Source organism: Malaclemys terrapin, chromosome 11, assembly GCF_027887155.1.
Source record: "Malaclemys terrapin pileata isolate rMalTer1 chromosome 11, rMalTer1.hap1, whole genome shotgun sequence".
Taxonomy (NCBI): domain Eukaryota; kingdom Metazoa; phylum Chordata; order Testudines; family Emydidae; genus Malaclemys; species Malaclemys terrapin.
In genome coordinates this window covers 61904149-61924103 of record NC_071515.1, presented here as the reverse complement: position 1 = coordinate 61924103, position 19955 = coordinate 61904149, and the positions used below count along the sequence as shown (strand labels likewise).

The window sequence follows — 19955 nt, the reverse complement described above, 5'->3', positions numbered from 1 at the left end:
CTGATTTCTTGTTCTCATGCCCTCTCCCTAACTCCCTGGTGGTGGGCGCAGTAAACGAGCAAGGTAAGCAACACTCCTTATAACAAAGTTTACTCCATATAACAAAGACCAAAAGAAACTGGACCATTTTGGACAAAAGTTCTGCTCATCAACACCACTACAGTTCAGAATCACAAACTATCAGACAATCATGGCCAAATCTAACTTTACAAACTAGCCTTTATTGAACATCTGCCACAGGAACAGAGAGAGCAATTTCAATCCATCATCTTAGAGGGCCAGTCATTGGCCAGAACTGCTCTTAAAGCATCTTTGGATGCTATGGACATTCCTGCCAGGTCCATCTCCACAGTGGTAGTTATGTGGAGGGGATCATGACTCCAACTCTTAGGGTTTCTGAGAGAAGTCCAGAACACTGATGAGCCCTCCCTTTTGATGGTTGTAAACTTTTCTCGGAGACCATGGATGAGTCCTTGCATGCACTAAGAAGGACTAAGGCTACTTTACGATCCCTGGGCATATATATTCCTACAAATAAGAGAAGATTTAGTAGGCTTCCCAGAGATCGCGTCATGCTCAGTTCTCTGGATTTCATAGATCCACCGAAGACATTCAGTCCAGAGAAAGGGGGCTGCTCACCCGCCCTCCACCACCACCCAATCATTTTCAAAGCAACAGTTTTTTGACAGGTTGCTTGGAGAGTTTAAATCCTCTCACCTCTGGTTTTACAGCTGCATCCATTTGCTCACCTTCCCTTCTCCCCCCCTCCCCCCCTTTGAAGACTGTCTTTCCCATTTCCAGCATGCTTGGGGGTTGATCACTACAGACAAGTGGGTTATAATATCCACTTTACATCCCTTGCTCCCTTCATTTTCTTCCCCATTTCTCTTCAGGGACCTCTCTCATGAGCTTTTATTGAGACAAGAAGTGAGCATTCCCCTTCAATTTAGGAGCAATACCTCCTTATAAGGGCAAAGGGTTTTACTTGAAGTATTTCCTTGTGCCAGTGAAGGATGGAGGATGGAGACCAATCTTGGATCTAAGACTTCTGAACAAGTTTGCAAAGTCTCAGATGTTCAGGATGGTGACTGACAGCTATAATTCCTTCAATGGAGGAAGGGGATTGGGTTTTGGCCCTTAACCTGCAAGATGCCTATTTCCATATAATGATGCATCTGTTTCCCAGAAAATAGCTACATTTCACTGTAGGCCAGGATCATTTCCAATATTGGGGCTTCCCTTTGACCTTTCTTTGGCCCCAATGGTGTTCTCAAAGATCCTGGGGATAGTGGCTGCTCACCTCCAACGAGAAGCAATCCTAGTCTTCCTATACTTAAATGACTGGCTACTCAAGGGCATTCTTACAAAGCAGTGCTGTCTTCCACCCAAATGGCCTTTGCTCTTTTCCAGGGGTCTGATCTCCAGCTGAATATAAAAAAATTCACATTAACTCCTGTACAGAAGATAGTTTGTAGGGGGATCTTTGGGCTTGTTGACAACCAGCACCTAACTTCCCTTAGACAGATTCGTAACTTTGTCAAGTCTGATAGGGTCAATTCAGGGGAGCCCTTGTACCACAACAAGCTGCTGTTTTCAGCTCCTGAGACACATGGTATCTTGCACCTTTGTGACCGACCATACAAGGCTTATGCCTCCGCTGCTTCCTGGGTTGGCTCAGAATGTCCTGTTCTCTAGCCATGGGACTGGCATGTGATGGTTCCTCTACAGATGAGGAATTCCCTAATCCGGCTACTCCTCTGATACTAGTCTGATGGAGAGATCAATTCCGCTTCTGGGCAGGCATTCCTTTCTTTTGCCCAGCTCCATCAGTGCCTTTAACAACACATGGATCACTGTTGGGATGTGGAACTCACCTCAATGCCCTCATGACTAAGAGCAGATGGACAACTCAGGAAACCAATCTCCACATCAGTCTGTGGGAACTCAGGGCAGTCAGGAGCATCTGCCTTCATTTCCTACCCCTCCTCAGTGTCACAACGGACAATGTATCTTGCATATTCTATATCAATAAGCAAGGAGAAGCGAGATCCTTCCCTCCCTGTGCACCGAAGTCAGGCAACTATGAAATAGGTGCATAACTCATCAGATCTACTTCCTAGGTATTCAGAACACCGCAGCCGATGTTCTCAGCAGATGCTTCTCCGAGGACTACAAATGGGAGCTAGGCAGTATATTCCAAGGATTGGGACTGCCAGAGGTGGCTCTCTTCACCACCTCCATGAACAATAAATGCCCTCTTTTCTGCTGAAGAGGGGGACTGGACCACCACTCTGTGGGCTGCCTGTCATCCATTTTGGACGAAGGATCTGCTTTGTTTCTTCCAACACCTCTGATACTGAAAGTGATTAACAAATTCAGACAGGACAAAGCCAGTTATCCTTATAGTGCTGACCTGACTGAGACAATCTGTCCCTATACCTGCTTCATCCATGTATCCAAACACCGTTCAAGCTTTGGGACCACGCTTGGTCTGCTCTCACAGGCTGCAGGTTCTGCTTCATCTGGGGTTCTCCATCTCAGGGCATGGTTCCTCTGTGGTTCATGGGATTTAGAATCTTCCTACTCTGCAGAAGTATAGCAGTTGTTATTAAAGAATAGAAAGACGTCAACCTGTACTACTTACCTTCAGAAATGGACGAGAGTCTTTGATTGGTGTTGCCACTGCCACCCTCTGCCTGAATCTCTGCAGCTTTCAGTCATCCTAGTTAACTGTTGGATCTAAAGAAATCGGGGTTATCAGTTAGCTCGATTTAAGGTCCATTTGGCCACAGTATCAGCCTTTTATCCTGCAGTGGACGAGTTCTTGATATTTGCTCACCCCATGTTGTCTAGGTTAATTAAGGGTTTGGAGACTCTCTACTCCCAAATTAAAGACCCTACCCTGACCTGAGACCTCAATCTGGTATTTAGAGACCTTATGAAACCTCCATTTGAACCAATGGCAACCAGTTCTCTGCTCCAAGATCAGCCTTTTTAGTAGCCATCGTGTTGGCCCATAGGGTTGGGGAGATTGGAGCCTTGCTGGCAGATCTCCCCCACCCTATCCCCTTACAGTGTTCTTTAAAGGCAAATTATTTTTACACCCACACCCTAAATTCTGACCTAAGGTACTGTCGGCTTTCCAGTTGAACCAATCCCTTCATCTACCAAAACCACATAGCTCTCTGCAGGAGACCTGTTTTCATACCTTGGATGTTAGAAAGGCATTGGCTTTCTACTTAGATGCAAACAAACAATTCTGAAAGTCATCGAGGCTGTATATCTTCTTCGCAGATAGATTCAAGGGGTCCACGGTCTCTTCTCAGGGACTGTCAAGATGGATATCAGAGTGTATTATAATTTGTTGTGATCCAGCAGGTGTTCATCTGCCCACAAAGGGTGATAACACATTCTACCAGATCATAAGTAACATCCACAGCAGTCTCAAGGACCTGTCATATCCGAGATATGTAGGGCTGCTACCTGGGCTTTAGTACATATGTTTTCTAAACGTTACGCATCGATCCAGGCAGCCATATCCGATGCAGCTGTTGATACTGTGATACTATCTTCAGTTCTGGACTCAATCCCGAAGCTCCCTCCTCCATCGGGGGATACCACTCAGAAGTCACCTGAAGTGGCGCACCCATAAGGAATGCTACTTGAAGAAAAGGTTAGTCACCTTGTGCAGTAACTGTGGTTCTTTGAGATTTGTCGCCCTATAGGTGCTTTGCTACCCAACCTTTTCCCCCTCTGCTTCAGATTGTTCTCTATAGGGCATTGAGGTGGAGAAGGAATGGAGGGTGGTTCACCCATGCATCCCTATATAATCTTGGTGTGCGGCACGAGTAAGTATGGGGTATATGCACTGGCCGAATGGAAAACTGTAAGATAAAATCTCTGATCAAGGGCCCGAGAGATGCATGCACACCTGAAGTAGAGCATCCATAGGGGGACACATCTTGAAACACTGCTGTTACTGCACAAAGTGAGTAACCTCTTCCCCCATTGATGGAGCTACCATTGTTCAGGAAAGTGGTATTCTGACCAACAGAAAAGCCCCTTCCGGTATGTAGTTGTGTCTACATTATGGTGATGTAGTTATGCTGGTGTAGCTTCTGTACTATAGACCTACTCTTAAACAGGGTCTATGGACATCTCAAGAAGTCTGGGTTCACATAACCATCTTGGAGGTAAGGATCATTTTGTCAAGCATATACAGTTTTCCTCCCAGTTCTGAAAGATCTGACGATTCAGGTCATGACAGACAACACTAGAACCATGTTTTATATAAACAAACAAGGGAAGCAAGATTCTGTATCTGTCAAGGAGTGGTACATCTCTGGAACTACTGTATCTGTCACAAGATTACTGCACTAGCCATAGATTTACTACAGTTGCAAATGGTATCCCCTCAGCAGACAGTTTGCAAATGACCTTGAATGTTCAATAAAGGGTACTATTACACAAGATATAGTCATCAGGTAGGATCATCCAAACAAAGAGCTCTTGGCCACCAGTGAAAACAAATGTCTCAAGATCTGCTCCACAGAAGGGCAGACACAAGGCTATCTCTCCTACACATTCCTGATCTCTGTCCCTAATGCATGCTTACCCTCCAATTCCATTTATCCTAAGAGTCATTGGGAAATTCAGATAAGGTATGGCCAGGATCATGATAGCACCAGCATGATTGAGGTGGTTCTGGTTCTCTGACCCGAGGAAATCTCTGCAGTCAATCTCTGATCCAATTGCCTCTTCAATCAGATGTGGTATCTGAGATGGCTGGATTCACTGTCCCTGAACCTCATGGCATGGATATTGGCCAGTTAACATCAGTAAAGAGGACTTGTTCAGGTGAAGTACAGAACATTCTCATCCACAGTAGAAAGGACTCTGCAAGGCTTATTTATTTTGTCAAGTGGAAGAGATTCATTATCTGGCCACACCACCCTTTGTCTCTGTTTCAAACTCAGATACTAGATATACTGGGATTACCTTCTATTACTAAAGAACATTGGACCATCTGTGAGCTCCCTGTGGGTCCACTTAGCAGCCATATCTGCATCTGCCTTCCCTTTTATGAGTATTCCTCATTTTCACACCTTACAGTAGCTAGATTCTTCAAAGGCCTCACGTGGCTATTTCCCTCAGTCAGAAAGCCTCCCCTTCCTTGAGATCTCAGAATTCTGCTGACAGGTTTGACCTGGGTTGATGGGTTGCCTTTTTGAGCCACCTGCTATATGTTCTGTGTTCTCTCTCTCTCTCTCTCTCTCCATCAAAATGGTCTTTTTTTTAGTAGCTCTTATGGCAGAATCTACATACATGGTTTTTCATACAGATGTGGAATAACCTTGAGACCTCACCCAAAATTTTTGACAAAGGTAGTCTCAGACTTTGATCTCAGCCAAGTAATACAGCTGCCTGTTTTCTTTCCAGAGCCACATTCCAGGAGAGACTAAATTTCACTTTGTAGGTTTTCTTACGGTGCTGTCCTTACCCTAAATCTATTTAGGTCTATCTCCCAGATTATTTGTAGTTTATGGAGTTAGGTCATATCAACACAGAGACTTCCTCATTGAATTTTTACAGGCATTAAGTTGTGCTATGAAATAGACAACTTCGACCCACCATTGAGTGTGTAGCTTCTTTGAGAAATGTTCCACTATTAGAAATACGTAGGGTATCTACTTGAGGTTCAGTGCATACGCTGACACAGCATTACTTCATAGAGGAAGCATCAGGCTCTGATCAATGTTTAGGCAGGGCTGTTTTACCATCGTTGTTTTGTAAACTCCAAACACCTCCTGTGATCGAGGTGACTGTTTGTGCATCCCCAACAGTGAAATAAATAAATATAATATATGGACAATCCTCAAAAGAAGAATCAGTTACTTACCTATATAATGTATATGGATGACACATCTCAAAGAATCCGTTACTGTCACTTAAATAATTGTTTCGTATATTTCTCTTTGGAAACTTGATTGTATAAAATTGGTCCCACGGGATCTCCATGCTATACAGAGTGGTGTAACGACCACCTTCCCCTGGTGGCACCTGCCACCAAGTAGTTTCATGCAGCATAAACAAAGATAACTGGAATGTGCATTTTTATCATTTTAATTTTAAGTGAATGTAGCCTTTATGCAAGGTATGGAGTTGAAATTCCTTTATCCCCAGAATAGATAAAAAGTATCTTAACCCTGACTTGGGGTACCATGACACTAGAGGTAGGAGGGTGATCCAGTCTCTAATCCCAATTAGTTCTTGGCTCCTCTGCTGAGCCTGCAGACAATATCAATTGTAGTGACGGATTTTATTTTGTCAATATCTGTCCAGTAAGTACTTAGACTGAGTCCACTAACTTGCTGCACATAGACCCTAGGTGCCACATGCTAGTATTAACCACCTGAGCAAGTCATGGACATATGCCCTTGTTTTTTTGTGGTGTCCTCTTTTTATATTTGTTAGGTAAAAATTCAAAAAACTGCTATATTAAGTCAATACAAAGCATTACCTAAAATGGTTGGTCCTTATTTGCAGCAGCTGCCTCTGTGACATTAGCAGTGTGCCACTTGGATAATATAGCATTTACCCTATGTGACGTTGCACTCAATATGATTTTGTGAAAATATGCTAATGGGTGTGAATATAATGCAAAAGGTCTCTTGTAAGGTATCATTACAAAGCTTATAATCTACTAAGTGTGGTCATCCTATTTGTATATATGTATCATTCTTGTATCTGAAACTAGAACTATGAAATATAACTGAGGGCCTATTGTAATTATGCAAAGTGTGGACCATTAATGGTGGTTTGGAATCTTGATGGCTCCCATCAACCAGGACAATTGACTGTGGATGGCTCTGTGTGCTTGCAGGCCTTCCTGTGACTCAGGCTGGGAGGAATGAAGGCTTGGAGTCTTACAGTGATGTGATTATGTCACCTGAACTGGAATCCATCTTTAACCTGGTGCTTTTCCATTTAGAAGGAGGGGTGGGAACCCAGAGAGGGACAAAGGATTCCCGCCTTGTGCAAAGCTATATTAGAGGGTGAAACAGAACAAAGGGGGCTGCAATCATGAGAAATCACCTAGCTACCACCTGAACTGGAACAAGGGCTGTACCAGGGGAAAGGATTGTGCCCGGACTAGGAAGGCGTCCAGTCTGTGATAGAAGCTTATTGAAACATCTGAGGGTGAGATTTTATCTGTATTCAGTTTTCTTACTCTATTAGGCGTAGACATACATGTTTTGTTTTATTTTATTTTGCTTGGTAATTCACTTTGTTCATAGAATCATAGAATATCAAGGTTGGAAGGGACCTCAGGAGGTCATCTAGTCCAACCCCCTGCTCAAAGCAGGACCAATCCCCAACTAAATCATCCTAGCCAGGGCTTCGTCAAGCCTGACCTTAAAAACCTCTAAGGAAGGAGATTCCACCACATCCCTAGGTAAGCCATTCCAGTGCTTCATCACTCTCCTAGTGAAAAAGTTTTTTCGAATATCCAACCTAAACCTCCCCCACTGCAACTTGAGATTATTACTCCTTGTTCTGTCATCAGGTACCACTGAGACCAGTCTAGATCCATCCTCTTTGGAACCCCCTTTCAGGTAGTTGAAAGCAGCTATCAAATCCCCCCTCATTCTTCTCTTCTGCAGACTAAACAATTCCAGTTCTCTCAGCCTCTCCTCATAAGTCATGTGCTCCAGCCCCCTAATCATTTTTGTTGCCCTCTGCTGGACTCTTTCCAATTTTTCCACATCCTTCTTGCAGTGTGGGCCCAAAACTGGACACAGTACTCCAGATGAGGCCTCACCAATGCCAAATAGAAGGGAATGATCACGTCCCTCGATCTGCTGGCAATGCCTCTACTTATACAGCCCATATACAAGAGGGCGAACAATTTGAGTTTATCCCGTATAAGCATTATACAGGGTAAAATGGATTTATTTTGGGTTTGGACCCCATTGGGAGCTGGGCATCTGAGTGTTGGAGAAGGAACACTTCACTTCTTAAGCTGTTTTCAGTTAAGCCTGCAGATGTTGGGGGACGTGTTTCAGACTTGGGTCGGTGTTTGTAGCAGGTTAATGTGTCTGGTCCAAACAGGGCAGGGTTCTTAAGTCCCAAGATGCCAGGGAAAATGGGCTTAGAGGTAGTCCCAGCACATCAGCTGGCAGTTCCCAAGGGATTTTCTGTGATCCATCCCATCACACCCTACCAAACTGAGAATTAACACGTTACTTTTAATTGTATTGTTTAATAGCTTCAATTTTATTTGTATTATGAAGTTTTTAATAACTATAAAACAGCTTTCCAATGAGCTGTTTCTTGTTTTTTTACAAATATTTGTGGTTTACATTTGTGATACAGACTAACACGGCTACCACTCTGAAACCTGTCAGAAAATATTGTAACTGAAGCGTATTTGTTTAATGTTGTGGAATGGTTTGGCCTTTTTTGTGAGCTGTTGGATTCGGGGCCGTAACACTGTCTGAGAGGGTTACATTTCTCACAGTGAACCGGTCTCTTTTTCAGCTGCTTCCTCGCTTCCTTTGAAAGGGGTTTTGTGTGTGTTTGACTTATATGCTGCCTTTTAATCAAATAGTTTACAACCTGCTTGTCCAGAATGTGTCATGAACATAAAAAAACTTTAGGAAGATGGTGCTTCAGCTAATCAAGGAAGTGACTCATGTCAGCGGGGCTAACTGTGATTTGTCTAAGAGGGAGTTAAAACCAGCCTCTGCTGTACAACCTCTAACTCTGAAGATTACCACTAGTTATTATTTATCTGAATTTTTCTAACCATGTTTTTTTGTTAATTTTTTCAATGAAAGTAACATTTATCTCTTTTAATGTGTTTTTCTGCATTAAGTGGAGTTCTAGGTGCCATAAACAAGATTTTATTTAAGTTAACAGATAAAATATTATTGTTAATTACTTTGCTGAGCAAATATTATGAAGTATATATTCTTTTATTGTAGCTGCTAGTTCAGAATATTTCTGAAAATAAAACCATCTGTTCCAGCAGGTGCAACCTTTTTCTGCTGGAACAGAAAAAGCAGCTGCATTTCTGTCATGCCACTTCCTATGCCGAGGTGGAATAGTAAAGCTAAAAATAGAACTTTTTTTTTTTAACTCTCTGGGGAACCTTCTTAGCAATCAATTTATATTGTCCTAGTCATTCTCTCAGCTTGCAAAATTAATTCTCTCTCTTTCTGGAAGTGCAGAAGAGACTGAAAAATATTCACAGCTACATTGCAGTTGCTTGGAAACGAGAATTTTAGTTTGCAGCACTATTGATTGCATCCATCATATCCTGTAGCTTCAATATTAATATAGTTACTCATAGTATACTGCTTTTTAGGTGCCTTACATCATCTAGTAACTGAATAAATTGAGGCATGTCATTTATTTTAAAAAAATCTGTAAGGATAGTTAAGGGATGGGAAGTTTATATATAGTTCCGAATCACAGATTTCTTCATATTAAATACAACTGTAAGTGCTGTCTTGGGAAGTCCCTTTAATATTGATTCAAAGTATAAATTAAATGGCATTGATATGACAAGTTGAAAATATTTATGTGCAGTGCCTGTCTTGTATTTTGAATCTAATGCACAGATATACTGTCTAGATTGTTTCTTTAATAATGGAACTAAGATTCAGTGCATAATTTTCGGAAGTTAATATCCTAATATACTGACTGTCCTATCACATTCAGATTTCAGTGCTGCTCCTTTTCACAAACCGGCTAAAACCAATTTACAGTGTTAATTCAAATGGCTGATAATACTCTGAATATTTCTTAATCATTTTTGTGTGTATCTCATGCCCTTTTGTGATCTTTCTAAATGAATACATGTTTGTGTTAATTGCAGTTTGTTTGTATATGAACTACATTATGCTGCATTTATCCTAGGAAGAGTCCGAATGAATTGATGTGCTATGTTCATGTATTGATCAAAAACATTTTGGTGCTAGTAAGAAACCAAAACCCAACTCGAGTGGCATAGTGGGGACAAGTTTTTTGGAAACTTCACCCACATATGCATGCCAATATAGTTTGGTCATGACATGCCCCAATTGCAATGCAGTATTTGGCTTTGCTTTTCACACAGAGAATGTCAGTTACCAAGATGTGGGCAGTCAAATCTAGTGTCTAAAGTCAGAGTCTAGTGGTTAAAGCTGGAGTGAGGCAAGGCAGGAGTAACAACCATGGTTTTCCTGTAAACATTCATTTAAATCAGTTCTTTTAACAGCTATCATTTGTGCTCTTTCCCCTGTACAGGGGTGGCCAACCTAAGCCTGAGAAGGAGCCAGAATTTACCAATGTACATTGCCAAAGAGCCACAGTAATACATCAGCAGCCCCCCATCATCTCCTCCTCCCCTCAGCCCCCGCTCCCAGCACCTCCCTCTCACTCCCCATACCTCCCAATCAGCTGTTTTGTGCGGTGCAGGAGACTCTGGGGAGGAGTGAAGGCACGGCATGCTCAGGGGAGGGGGTGGGAAGGGGTGGAGTGGGGGCAGGGCCTGTGGCAGAGCCAGGGGTTGAGCAGTGAGCATCCCCTAGCACATTGGAAAGTTGGCGCCTGTAGCTCCAGCCCTCGAGTCAGTGCCTTTACAAGGAGCCGCATACAGTGGAGTCACATCTTACGTAGGGGTTAGGTTCTAAAGTCAGCGCATAAGGCGAAAATCATGTATAGTCAAAATTATCCTTGAAAATCCCTTAAATCGCCCATAAAGTACAGTATCCTGTACATGGTTTTGTGTATACAACCCTGTACAGTAATATGTATGTATACAGTAATGTACAGTATATAATAAAGTACATATGCAAAATATAATTTTACAGTACTGTATTTTTAATTACAGGGGGTCATCAGGGCTTGATGTCAATCCAGCAGACAGAGGTGACAGAGAGCTTGGGTGACGGAGAGTGAGATGTAGATGAAGTGGTTGGCTCTGGTTCAGCTCGAGAAGTTGATTGTGTAGGCTCATCTACTGCTGGTTGTTTTTCCTTAAAAAACATGATGATCGGCAACTGTTGCTGTTGTCTTTTGAGCTGCTTAAAACATTTCTTGATACGGTCTCAAATCCTCCGTAATACTACGCGTGATTTTGAGACTTCGTTCCATAGAGGGGTCGTATTCAGAAATTAAATCATTTGAAGTGTTTCACTGCTTGGAACACTTCAGCAAATTTATGAAGCTTTCAACTTGCTGGCTCTTCCTGTTAGTCATCTTCGTCTTCTGTAGACGATTTTATCAGTTCCTCTAATTCTTTGTTAGTCAAGGTTTCTCTGTGGCTCTCAATTAATTCTTCAATTTCTTCCTCGAGGATGTCAACGAAGCCATCACCACCCACTTGCCTGGCCACCTGAATAATGCGTTTCACTTCTTTGTCAATGGTCGGGAAACCCTTACAATCATTCACACATTCTCCATAGGTTTTACCAACATGCATTGACTGACTGTTTCAGGCTTGATTGCATCCATTGCCTATTTAATATAAGTGATGCAATCGGCAGTATTGAAGGACTTTCAGCACTCCATCACATTAAGATTGGGATCAGCATCCATCGTGCTACGTATCCATGAGAACATAAGCCTCATGTACGTGGCCTTGAAACAGCGAATCACGCCTTGGTTGAGACGTTGGAGGATTGAGGTCGTATTGGGTGGGAGAAAAAGACGACTTCAACGTTGTGTAAACCAAAGTGACGCAGGGTGGCCAGGAGCATTGTCTACGATCAGCAACACTTTAAAGTCAAATCCTTTCTCTTCGAGGTACCACTTGACCTCCGAAATTAAACACTTGTGGAACCAATCCAGAAATAATGCTGCCGTCACCCAAGCCTTTTTATTTGCTTGCCAGAACACAGGCAGGAGGTTTTAGTTCTTGCCTTTTAGGGCACTGGGATTTATAGCCCGGTAGAGCAAGCCTGGCTTTATTAAATGTCCAGCCACATTGCCACAAAACAACACAGTCACACAGTCTATAGCTGCTTTGAAGCCAGGGGCTTGTCTTTCTGATTTTGAAATGTAAGTGCGGTTGGGCATTTTTTTTTCCAGAAGAGCCCAGTCTCATCAGCATTAAAATCTTGTTCCCTTTTCTTCTATGATTTTCTTTAATTGTTCAGGGTAGGCTTTTGCTGCCTCTTCATCAGCAGATGCAGCTTCACCAGTAGTCTGCACGTTTTTGAGGTTGAAGCAGTTCCTAAAACTGTTAAGCCAACCTTGGCTGGCTTTGAATTCCTTCTTATGAGAAGGCTGTCGCTCTTTGGCAGGAGGTTTGAACAGCGCGTAGAGGCTAAGAGCCTTTTCTCGCAACGTGTTGCCATCGATAGGCACACGTTTACGGTTTGTCTTCAAGCCATAAGTTTAATGCCTTTTCAGTCTTCACTAAAGTCTTATCACACACCTGGCTCGTCACCTTAGCAGTTATTGGAGCACTTGATGCCACGGCTTGACGTATTTCTCTCTCTTGGATCTTGATGGCACAGATGCTAGATTCGTTGCGGCCATATTTACGCGCCACATTGGAGACTGACATACCGTCTCTCAATAAGTCCAACACAGCCAGTTTTTCCTCCAGCATTGTAACAGATCGCTGTTTCTTCAGCTGAGCACCAGCTGAAGTAGTTGGCTTGCGTTTAGGGGCCATGTTGTACAAAAAAATATGTATCTTTAAACACTAGAATCACACTCAGTGCAGCAAAATGCTCACATTATGAGAGGCACGCAGGAACTGAGACCGACTGAGGGAACAGCAGATTCATGTCTCCATCTCACGCTCACTCTGGGGCATACACTCATTGGGTGGAACCGCCCACACTATTTACAGGTATCTTGTTGTTTTTCTTTTTCTTTTTCTTTTTTTTGCCGAGCGCATATAGTTGAATTCGCGTAAGTTAAATGCGCGTATGATGATGACCTATATTAACTTCTGAAGAGCCACATATGACTCCAGAGCCACAGGTTGGCCACGGCTGTCCTAGTAGAAAGCAAGTCCACCTTGAGTCCTTGTCTGAAACTTGCTTCTTTTGTTGTGGGTCTAAGTTGGGGAAAAACATCATTTTAGGTGGTCAGTTATGGTCACAGGTGCAGTGTTTTGATTTTTCGGGGAAGGTTCTCTTTGCGGGACAGAAATATAAGAGTTCTGTCCCCAATGCTTGATCGCATTCATCATGAAGTTACTATATTTCATGAAATATGTTGATTTGAATTGGTTTCCATCGAATCTTGTTGACACTTTAAACAAAAATGAGTGCTTTTATTAATCTGATCTGTTGTTGTCCTTTAGAAATTGTTATTTTAATTTAAAATATGTATTGGAATATGGAAATTGCCATGCTAGTTTGCACTCAGTATTTGTCCAGTCCAGCATCCTGTCTCCAACAGTGATCAACACCAGATGCTTCAGAAGAAGGTTCAAGAAACCCTGCAGTTACACCGGTGTGGAATAATCTCTCCTCCCACATTAGATTTCTTCCTCATATTTCTTCCAAAATTCGTTAACAAGAATATCCAGAGCTACAATACTTAATGCTATCTATATAATTATCTAGTCCCTTTTTGAGTGTTGCTGAGTTTTTTGGCCTCCCAGCATCCTCTGGCAATGAGTTCCACAATTTAATTATGCATTGTGTGAAAAAGGATTTCTTTTTATCAATTTTGAATCTGCCACCTTTTAAAATTCATTTAATATCCCCTTGTATTATTAGACGGGGAAAACAGATGCTGCCCTCTCTCTTCTATTAGCCATTCTTTATACTTTTTATTATGTCTTCTTATTCAACTCTTTTCAAAGGTAAACAATACCAGTCTCTTTAATCTCTTTCCATACGAGTTCTTCCATGCTCTAAAAATGTTCCCTGAAAGACCTCTAATTCTACAATATCCATGTACACATGTATGTATTTGTACAGGATTTTGTTTCTTATAGTTTTGCATGACTAATCATTTGAATGTGTGTAAGCAATGTGCTGTTTATATACAGTAATTTCTCTCGCAATCATCATGTTTTCTGAGCACCCTGTAAAATTAATGGTACATCACTTACCTCCAAAACATAGAACTCTCCTCCCTTCTCCTTCTAAGTTACTGATTGAATTTGAGATACTATTTCCAGAAAGGTGGAAAATACACTAGATTTATCTTGAAAAGTGACCAACACTTCAAATAGAAGAGCAGACTTTTATTACAGCTGAGTCATTGCCATTTTTGTCCATATGGATTTTAGTGAACTACTGAGTCAGCATATGCAATACATAAGAGCATAAGAAAGGCCGTACCGGGTCAGACCAAAGGTCCATCTAGCCCAGTATCTTGTCTACTGACAGTGGCCAATGCCAGATGCCCGAGAGGGAGTGAACCTAACAGGCAATGATCAAGTGATCTCTCTCCTACCATCCATCTCCACCCTCTCACAGACAGAGGCTAGGGACACCATTCCTTTCCCGTCCTGGCTAATAGCCATTAATGGACTTAACCACAATGAATTTATCCAGTTGTCTTTTAAATTCTGTTATAGTCCTAGCCTTCTCAACCTCCTCAGATAAGGAGTTCCACAAGTTGACTGTGCGCTGCGTGAAGAACTTCCTTTTATTTGTTTTAAACCTGCTGCCTATTAATTTCATTTGATGACCCCTAGTTCTTGTATTCTGGGAATAAGTAAATAACTTTTCCTTATTCACTTTCTCCACGTCACTCATGATTTTATATACCTCTATCCTATCCCCCTAGTCTCCTCTTTTCCAAGCTGAAGAGTCCTAGCCTCTTTAATCTCTCCTCATATGGGACCCGTTCCAAACCCTTAATCATTTTAGTTGCCCTTTTCTGAACCTTTTCTAGTGCCAGTATATCTTTTTTGAGATGAGACCACATCTGTACGCAGTATTCGAGATGAGGGCGTACCATCGATTTATATAAGGGCAATAATATATTCTCAGTCTTATTCTCTATCCCCTTTTTAATCATTCCTAACATTCTGTTTGCTTTTTTGACTGCCTCTGCACACTGCATGGACATTTTCAGAGAACTATCCACGATGACTCCAAGATCTTTTTCCTGACTTGTTGTAGCTAAATTAGCCCCCATCATATTGTATGTTTAGTTGGGGTTATTTTTTCCAATGTGCATTACTTTACATTTATCCACATTAAATTTCATTTGCCATTTTATTGCCCAATCACTTAGTTTTGTGAGATCTTTTTGAAGTTCTTCACAGTCTGCTTTGGACTTAACTATCTTTAGCAGTTTAGTATCATCTGCAAACTTTGCCACCTCACTGTTTACCCCTTTCTCTAGATGATTTATGAATAAGTTGAATAGGATCGGTCCGAGGAGCGACCCTTGGGGAACACCACTGGTTACCTCTCTCCATTCTGAAAATTTACCATTAATTCCTACTCTTTGTTCCCTGTCTTTTAACCAGTTCTCAATCCATGAAAGGACCTTCCCTTTTATCCCATGGCAGCTTAATTTACATAAGAGCCTTTGAGGGACCTTGTCAAAGGCTTTCTGGAAATCTAAGTACACTATGTCCACTGGATGCCCCTTGTCCACATGTTTGACCCCTTCAAAGAATTCTAATAGATTAGTAAGACACGATTTCCCTTTACAGAAACCATGTTAACTATTGCTCAACAGTTTGTTTTTCTATGTGTCGGACAATTTTATTCTTAACTATTGTTTCGACTAACTTGCCCGGTACAGACGTTAGACTTACCGGTCTGTAATTGCTGGAATCACCTCTAGAGCCCTTTTTAAATATTGGCATTACATTAGCTAACTGCCAGTCATTGGGTACAGAAGCCGATTTAAAGGACAGGTTACAAACCTTGGTTAACAGTTCCGCAACTTCACATTTGAGTTCTTTCAGAACTCTTGGGTGAATGCCATCTGGTCCCGGTGACTTGTTAATGTTAAGTTTATCAATTAATTCCAAAACCTCCTCTCATGACACTTCAATCCGTGACAGTTCCTCAGATTTGTCACCTACAAAAGCCGGCTCAGGTTTGGGAATCTCCCTAACATCCTCAGCCATGAAGACTGAAGCAAAGAATCCATTTAGTTTCTCCGCAATGACTTTATCGTCTTTAAGCACTCCTTTTGTATCTCGATCAAGGGGCCACACTGGTTGTTTAGCAGGCTTCGTGCTTCTGATGTACTTAAAAAAACATTTTGTTGTTATCTTTGGAGTTTTTGGCTAGCCATTCTTCAAACTCCTCTTTGGCTTTTCTTATTACATTCTTGCACTTAATTTGGCAGCGTTTATGCGCCTTTCTATTTGCCTCACTAGGATTTGACTTCCACTTTTTAAAGGAAGTCTTTTTTTATCTCTCACTGCTTCTTTTACATGGTTGTTAAGCCACGGTGGCTCTTTTTTAGTTCTTTTACTGTGTTCCTTAATTTGGGGTATACATTGAAGTTGGGCCTCTATTATGGTGTCTTTAAAAAGCGCCCATGCAGCTTGCAGGGATTTCACTTTAGTCACTGTACCTTTTAACTTCTGTTTAACTAACCCCCTCATTTTTGCATAGTTCCCCCTTTTGAAATTAAATGCCACAGTGTTGGGCTGTTGAGATGTTCTTCCCTCCACAGGGATGTTGAATGCTATTGTATTATGGTCACTATTTCCAAGCGGTCCTGCTATAGTTACCTCTTGGACCAGCTCCTGCGTTCCACTCAGGACTAAATCTATAGTTGCCTCTCCCCTTGTGGGTTCCCGTACCAGCTGCTCCATGAAGCAGTTATTTAAAGTATAGAGAAATTTTTTCTCTGCATTTCGTCCTGAAGTGAAATGTTCCCAGTCAATATGGGGATAATTGAAATCCCGCACTATTATTGAGTTCTTAATTTTGATAGCCTCTCTAATTTCCCTTAGCATTTCATCATCACTATCACCGTTCTGGTCAGGTGGTCGATAATAGATCCCTAATGTTATATTCTTATTAGAGCATGAAATTTCTATCCATAGAGATTCTATGGAACATGCGGATTTGCTTAAGATTTTTACTTTATTTGATTGTACATTTTCTTTCACGTATAGTGCCACTCCCCCCCTGCACGACCTGTTCTGTCCTTCCGATGTATTTTGTAACCCGGAATGATTGTGTCCCATTGATTGCTCTCAGTCCACCAGGTTTCTGTGATGCCTATTATATCAATATCCTCCTTTATCACAAGGCGCTCTAGTTCACCCATCTTATTATTTAGACTTCTAGCATTTGTGTACATGTGGCCTTTACACAGTTTCATTCTGTTTTGTATGTTCATCCCAGTGTGATCCTGATGTAATTCACTGTGAAATCAGGCAAGTTTTATTGCTCTTCTTGCATTGCACGTAGGTTTCTAATGAAACTGGAAGTGGGACTGGCAGACAGATTTCTGAATTCTTCGTTACAGGCAAAGTCCCATGTATGATTTTTACAGCTGTGTAAAATTTCATGTAGTTGCCCTTTTTATTTTGTGCGTAACTGTGCTACATTTTCATTTTTAATTGATTCTTTAGTCCCTTAGATGGTAAAGATGTCACTGTATCATATTTGTAAAGTTATCAACCTACAGCATCAGTTACCCTTCAGTTCTATGCTGCTACCTTTTCTGACAGGGCTGCAGGTGTACCATTGGCACTGTATGTAAATATTTAATAAGAAGTTATATTCCACCAGAAGTAAAAAGTTGTTTGATCTCTGTCCACTGCCAGGAAACAATTGACTGACTGATGTCCAAAGAATCTGAGTATGTCAGTTGAATTTGGCCTGCCACCAATTTCTTATATGATCTTTCTCAGAAAAGGGGAGGCTTAGAGACCAGATAGTTGGCAAGGTTATTTAAAATAAAGTGATCTCTTGCAAGCAAGGACTGAATTATTGCATGTTTTAGGGCTGCTGGCAGCTTATCCTCTCTAACCTTGCCAATAATGAGCTTGGGTATTCCCTACTGATTTTTGTCAGTTCACACATGGCCGAATGGCTCTCACATGTCACAAATAGAACGTCTTCCAATTGGGAGCATGGATGAAATTCATCCTGGGGGGAGCATGGTGTGCTTATATTCTTCTATCATGTTACTGTTTTGAAAGCTCCTGAGTCTTTGACAGTCTTGTCCATGATGTAGACGTGAGAGCTTCCGCCACTGAACAGCACTTACCCTTGAATTTCCCCTGCCTTTATATTTTCTATATTTTGCACCCCCTTTTTGATTTGGTAGCATTTCACATTCACTTTGCACACATGTATATGACTACACAAGGTAGTAGAGGATCAGGTGAAGTTGATTCAGAAACTGGTTGGAAGCATACTGAGTTGATTAGATGACCTACCAGTAGAAATGATTCCACTGAGCAGGATTTGCCTACATAATAGCAGAGGAGAAGGATCTCCTGATATCCACCTTAGCCTTGGCACAAGAACCTAAAAACTCTTTATCTCAAGAGTCATCCTTCCATGAGTGCTTCAGTTTCTTTACCTCTCACTTCGTTGGTTGCAGGTGATTGGTAAACCCTGGCAACCTGAGAGGGTGATGGAAAGGGGAAGAGTTGCCTGGACCTTGTGGCATCTGTAATCATGGGCAACAAATTGCTGTAATGCCCCCACCAGACTGTCCATAGGTAGAACAGGTTTTTCTCCAGAGAGCGTTAGAAAACCAGCAAAATCTATCAATATATTTGGGTGGACCATCAAAACAACGCTATATTATTCTTTTATTTATGTGAGCTGATCACAGTAATAAAGACTAACTGAGTTTGAAGTTGTGTTATAACACACAACATTTTTCTTCAAAGGTTCTTGTGGTTTTCATCATCATTCTGATGTTAAAATCGTGGTATTTTTGCAGAAACTTCCTTAAGGTTTTTTTTTAGTTTTTAAAAGTTTAGGCTTGTTAAAAATAAAAGTGCTTCTGACAGGGAAAACTAAATAAATTCACTTGCTTACAAGTCAAATCAATGAGTTATTGTTTTGTTATTGATACACTGTGTAATTCACATTAGTATTAATGGGAGTTACTTACATGTCTTAATGATAGAATAACCCCATTATAGTATTGTGCAGGCAGTTACTGTATAACCATCCAACACTGTTCAGTGGCACTTGGAAAATGGTAATTGTCTCCATATTGGTATTGCTGTCGTCACCGGAGACTAAGTGATTTGTGTTTGGTATTTTGTGGTGTAGACAAATAAATCCAGATGATCTTAACCCTATGTATACACTGTAAATTCCACTCTCGCCAAGCTGCCAGAGTTGAAGGGTCAATGATTTATTTTTAGGTTTGCTTTGAATAGTTGTTCCTTTTCAAGAACTCCTACTAGTACTGTTATAAAACCTAACGGTTCTTATTAGGCAACTGAGACTTCTCTAAAGATGGAATAACCAGTTTTTAAAAGGACACAGCTGAGTTAATGTTCATAAATTTAAAGCAACAAAAAGAAATTGCCTTACCAAAGAGGTGAATAACCTCTTAAATTATTAAAATTAATAGACTTTACAAAATCAAGCTTAATTTTTTACATTATCGATTGCTTGAAGAATAAACACTAACCAACTCTCCCCCCTCCTTTTTTTTGTGTGTATACAGTCTGTTTCTACTGTATTTCATTTTCAGGTGTCCTGTATATCCCAATGTTGCAATGTCTGGATTACAAAGAATGCAGGGGACTGTTTGTTTTTGTTTTTAATTTTTCATTAGACTTTACAGTAAAACAGTGGAAACCTATCTAGATGAGGAGGTCTCTGAATTAATACATAGAATTCTTTCCCAGGTGTCTGGCTGGTGGGTCTTGCCCACATGCTCAGGGTCTAACTGATTGCCATATTTGGGGTTAGGAAGGAATTTTCTCTCAGGCCAGATTGTCAGAGACCCTGGGGGTTGGGTGGAGGTGTGGGTGGGGTTCGCCTTCCTATGCAGCGTGCACTTGCTTGTTTGAACTAGAGTAAATGGTG

The 19955-nt window shown here is 41.3% G+C and overlaps 1 protein-coding gene across 9 annotated transcripts in view; it reads left to right on the top strand.

Moving 5' to 3' along the window:
- R3HDM1 (R3H domain containing 1) overlaps positions 1 to 19955 on the top strand; it is a 147233-nt gene that overhangs the window by 100887 nt on the left and 26391 nt on the right. The window lies entirely within an intron of this gene.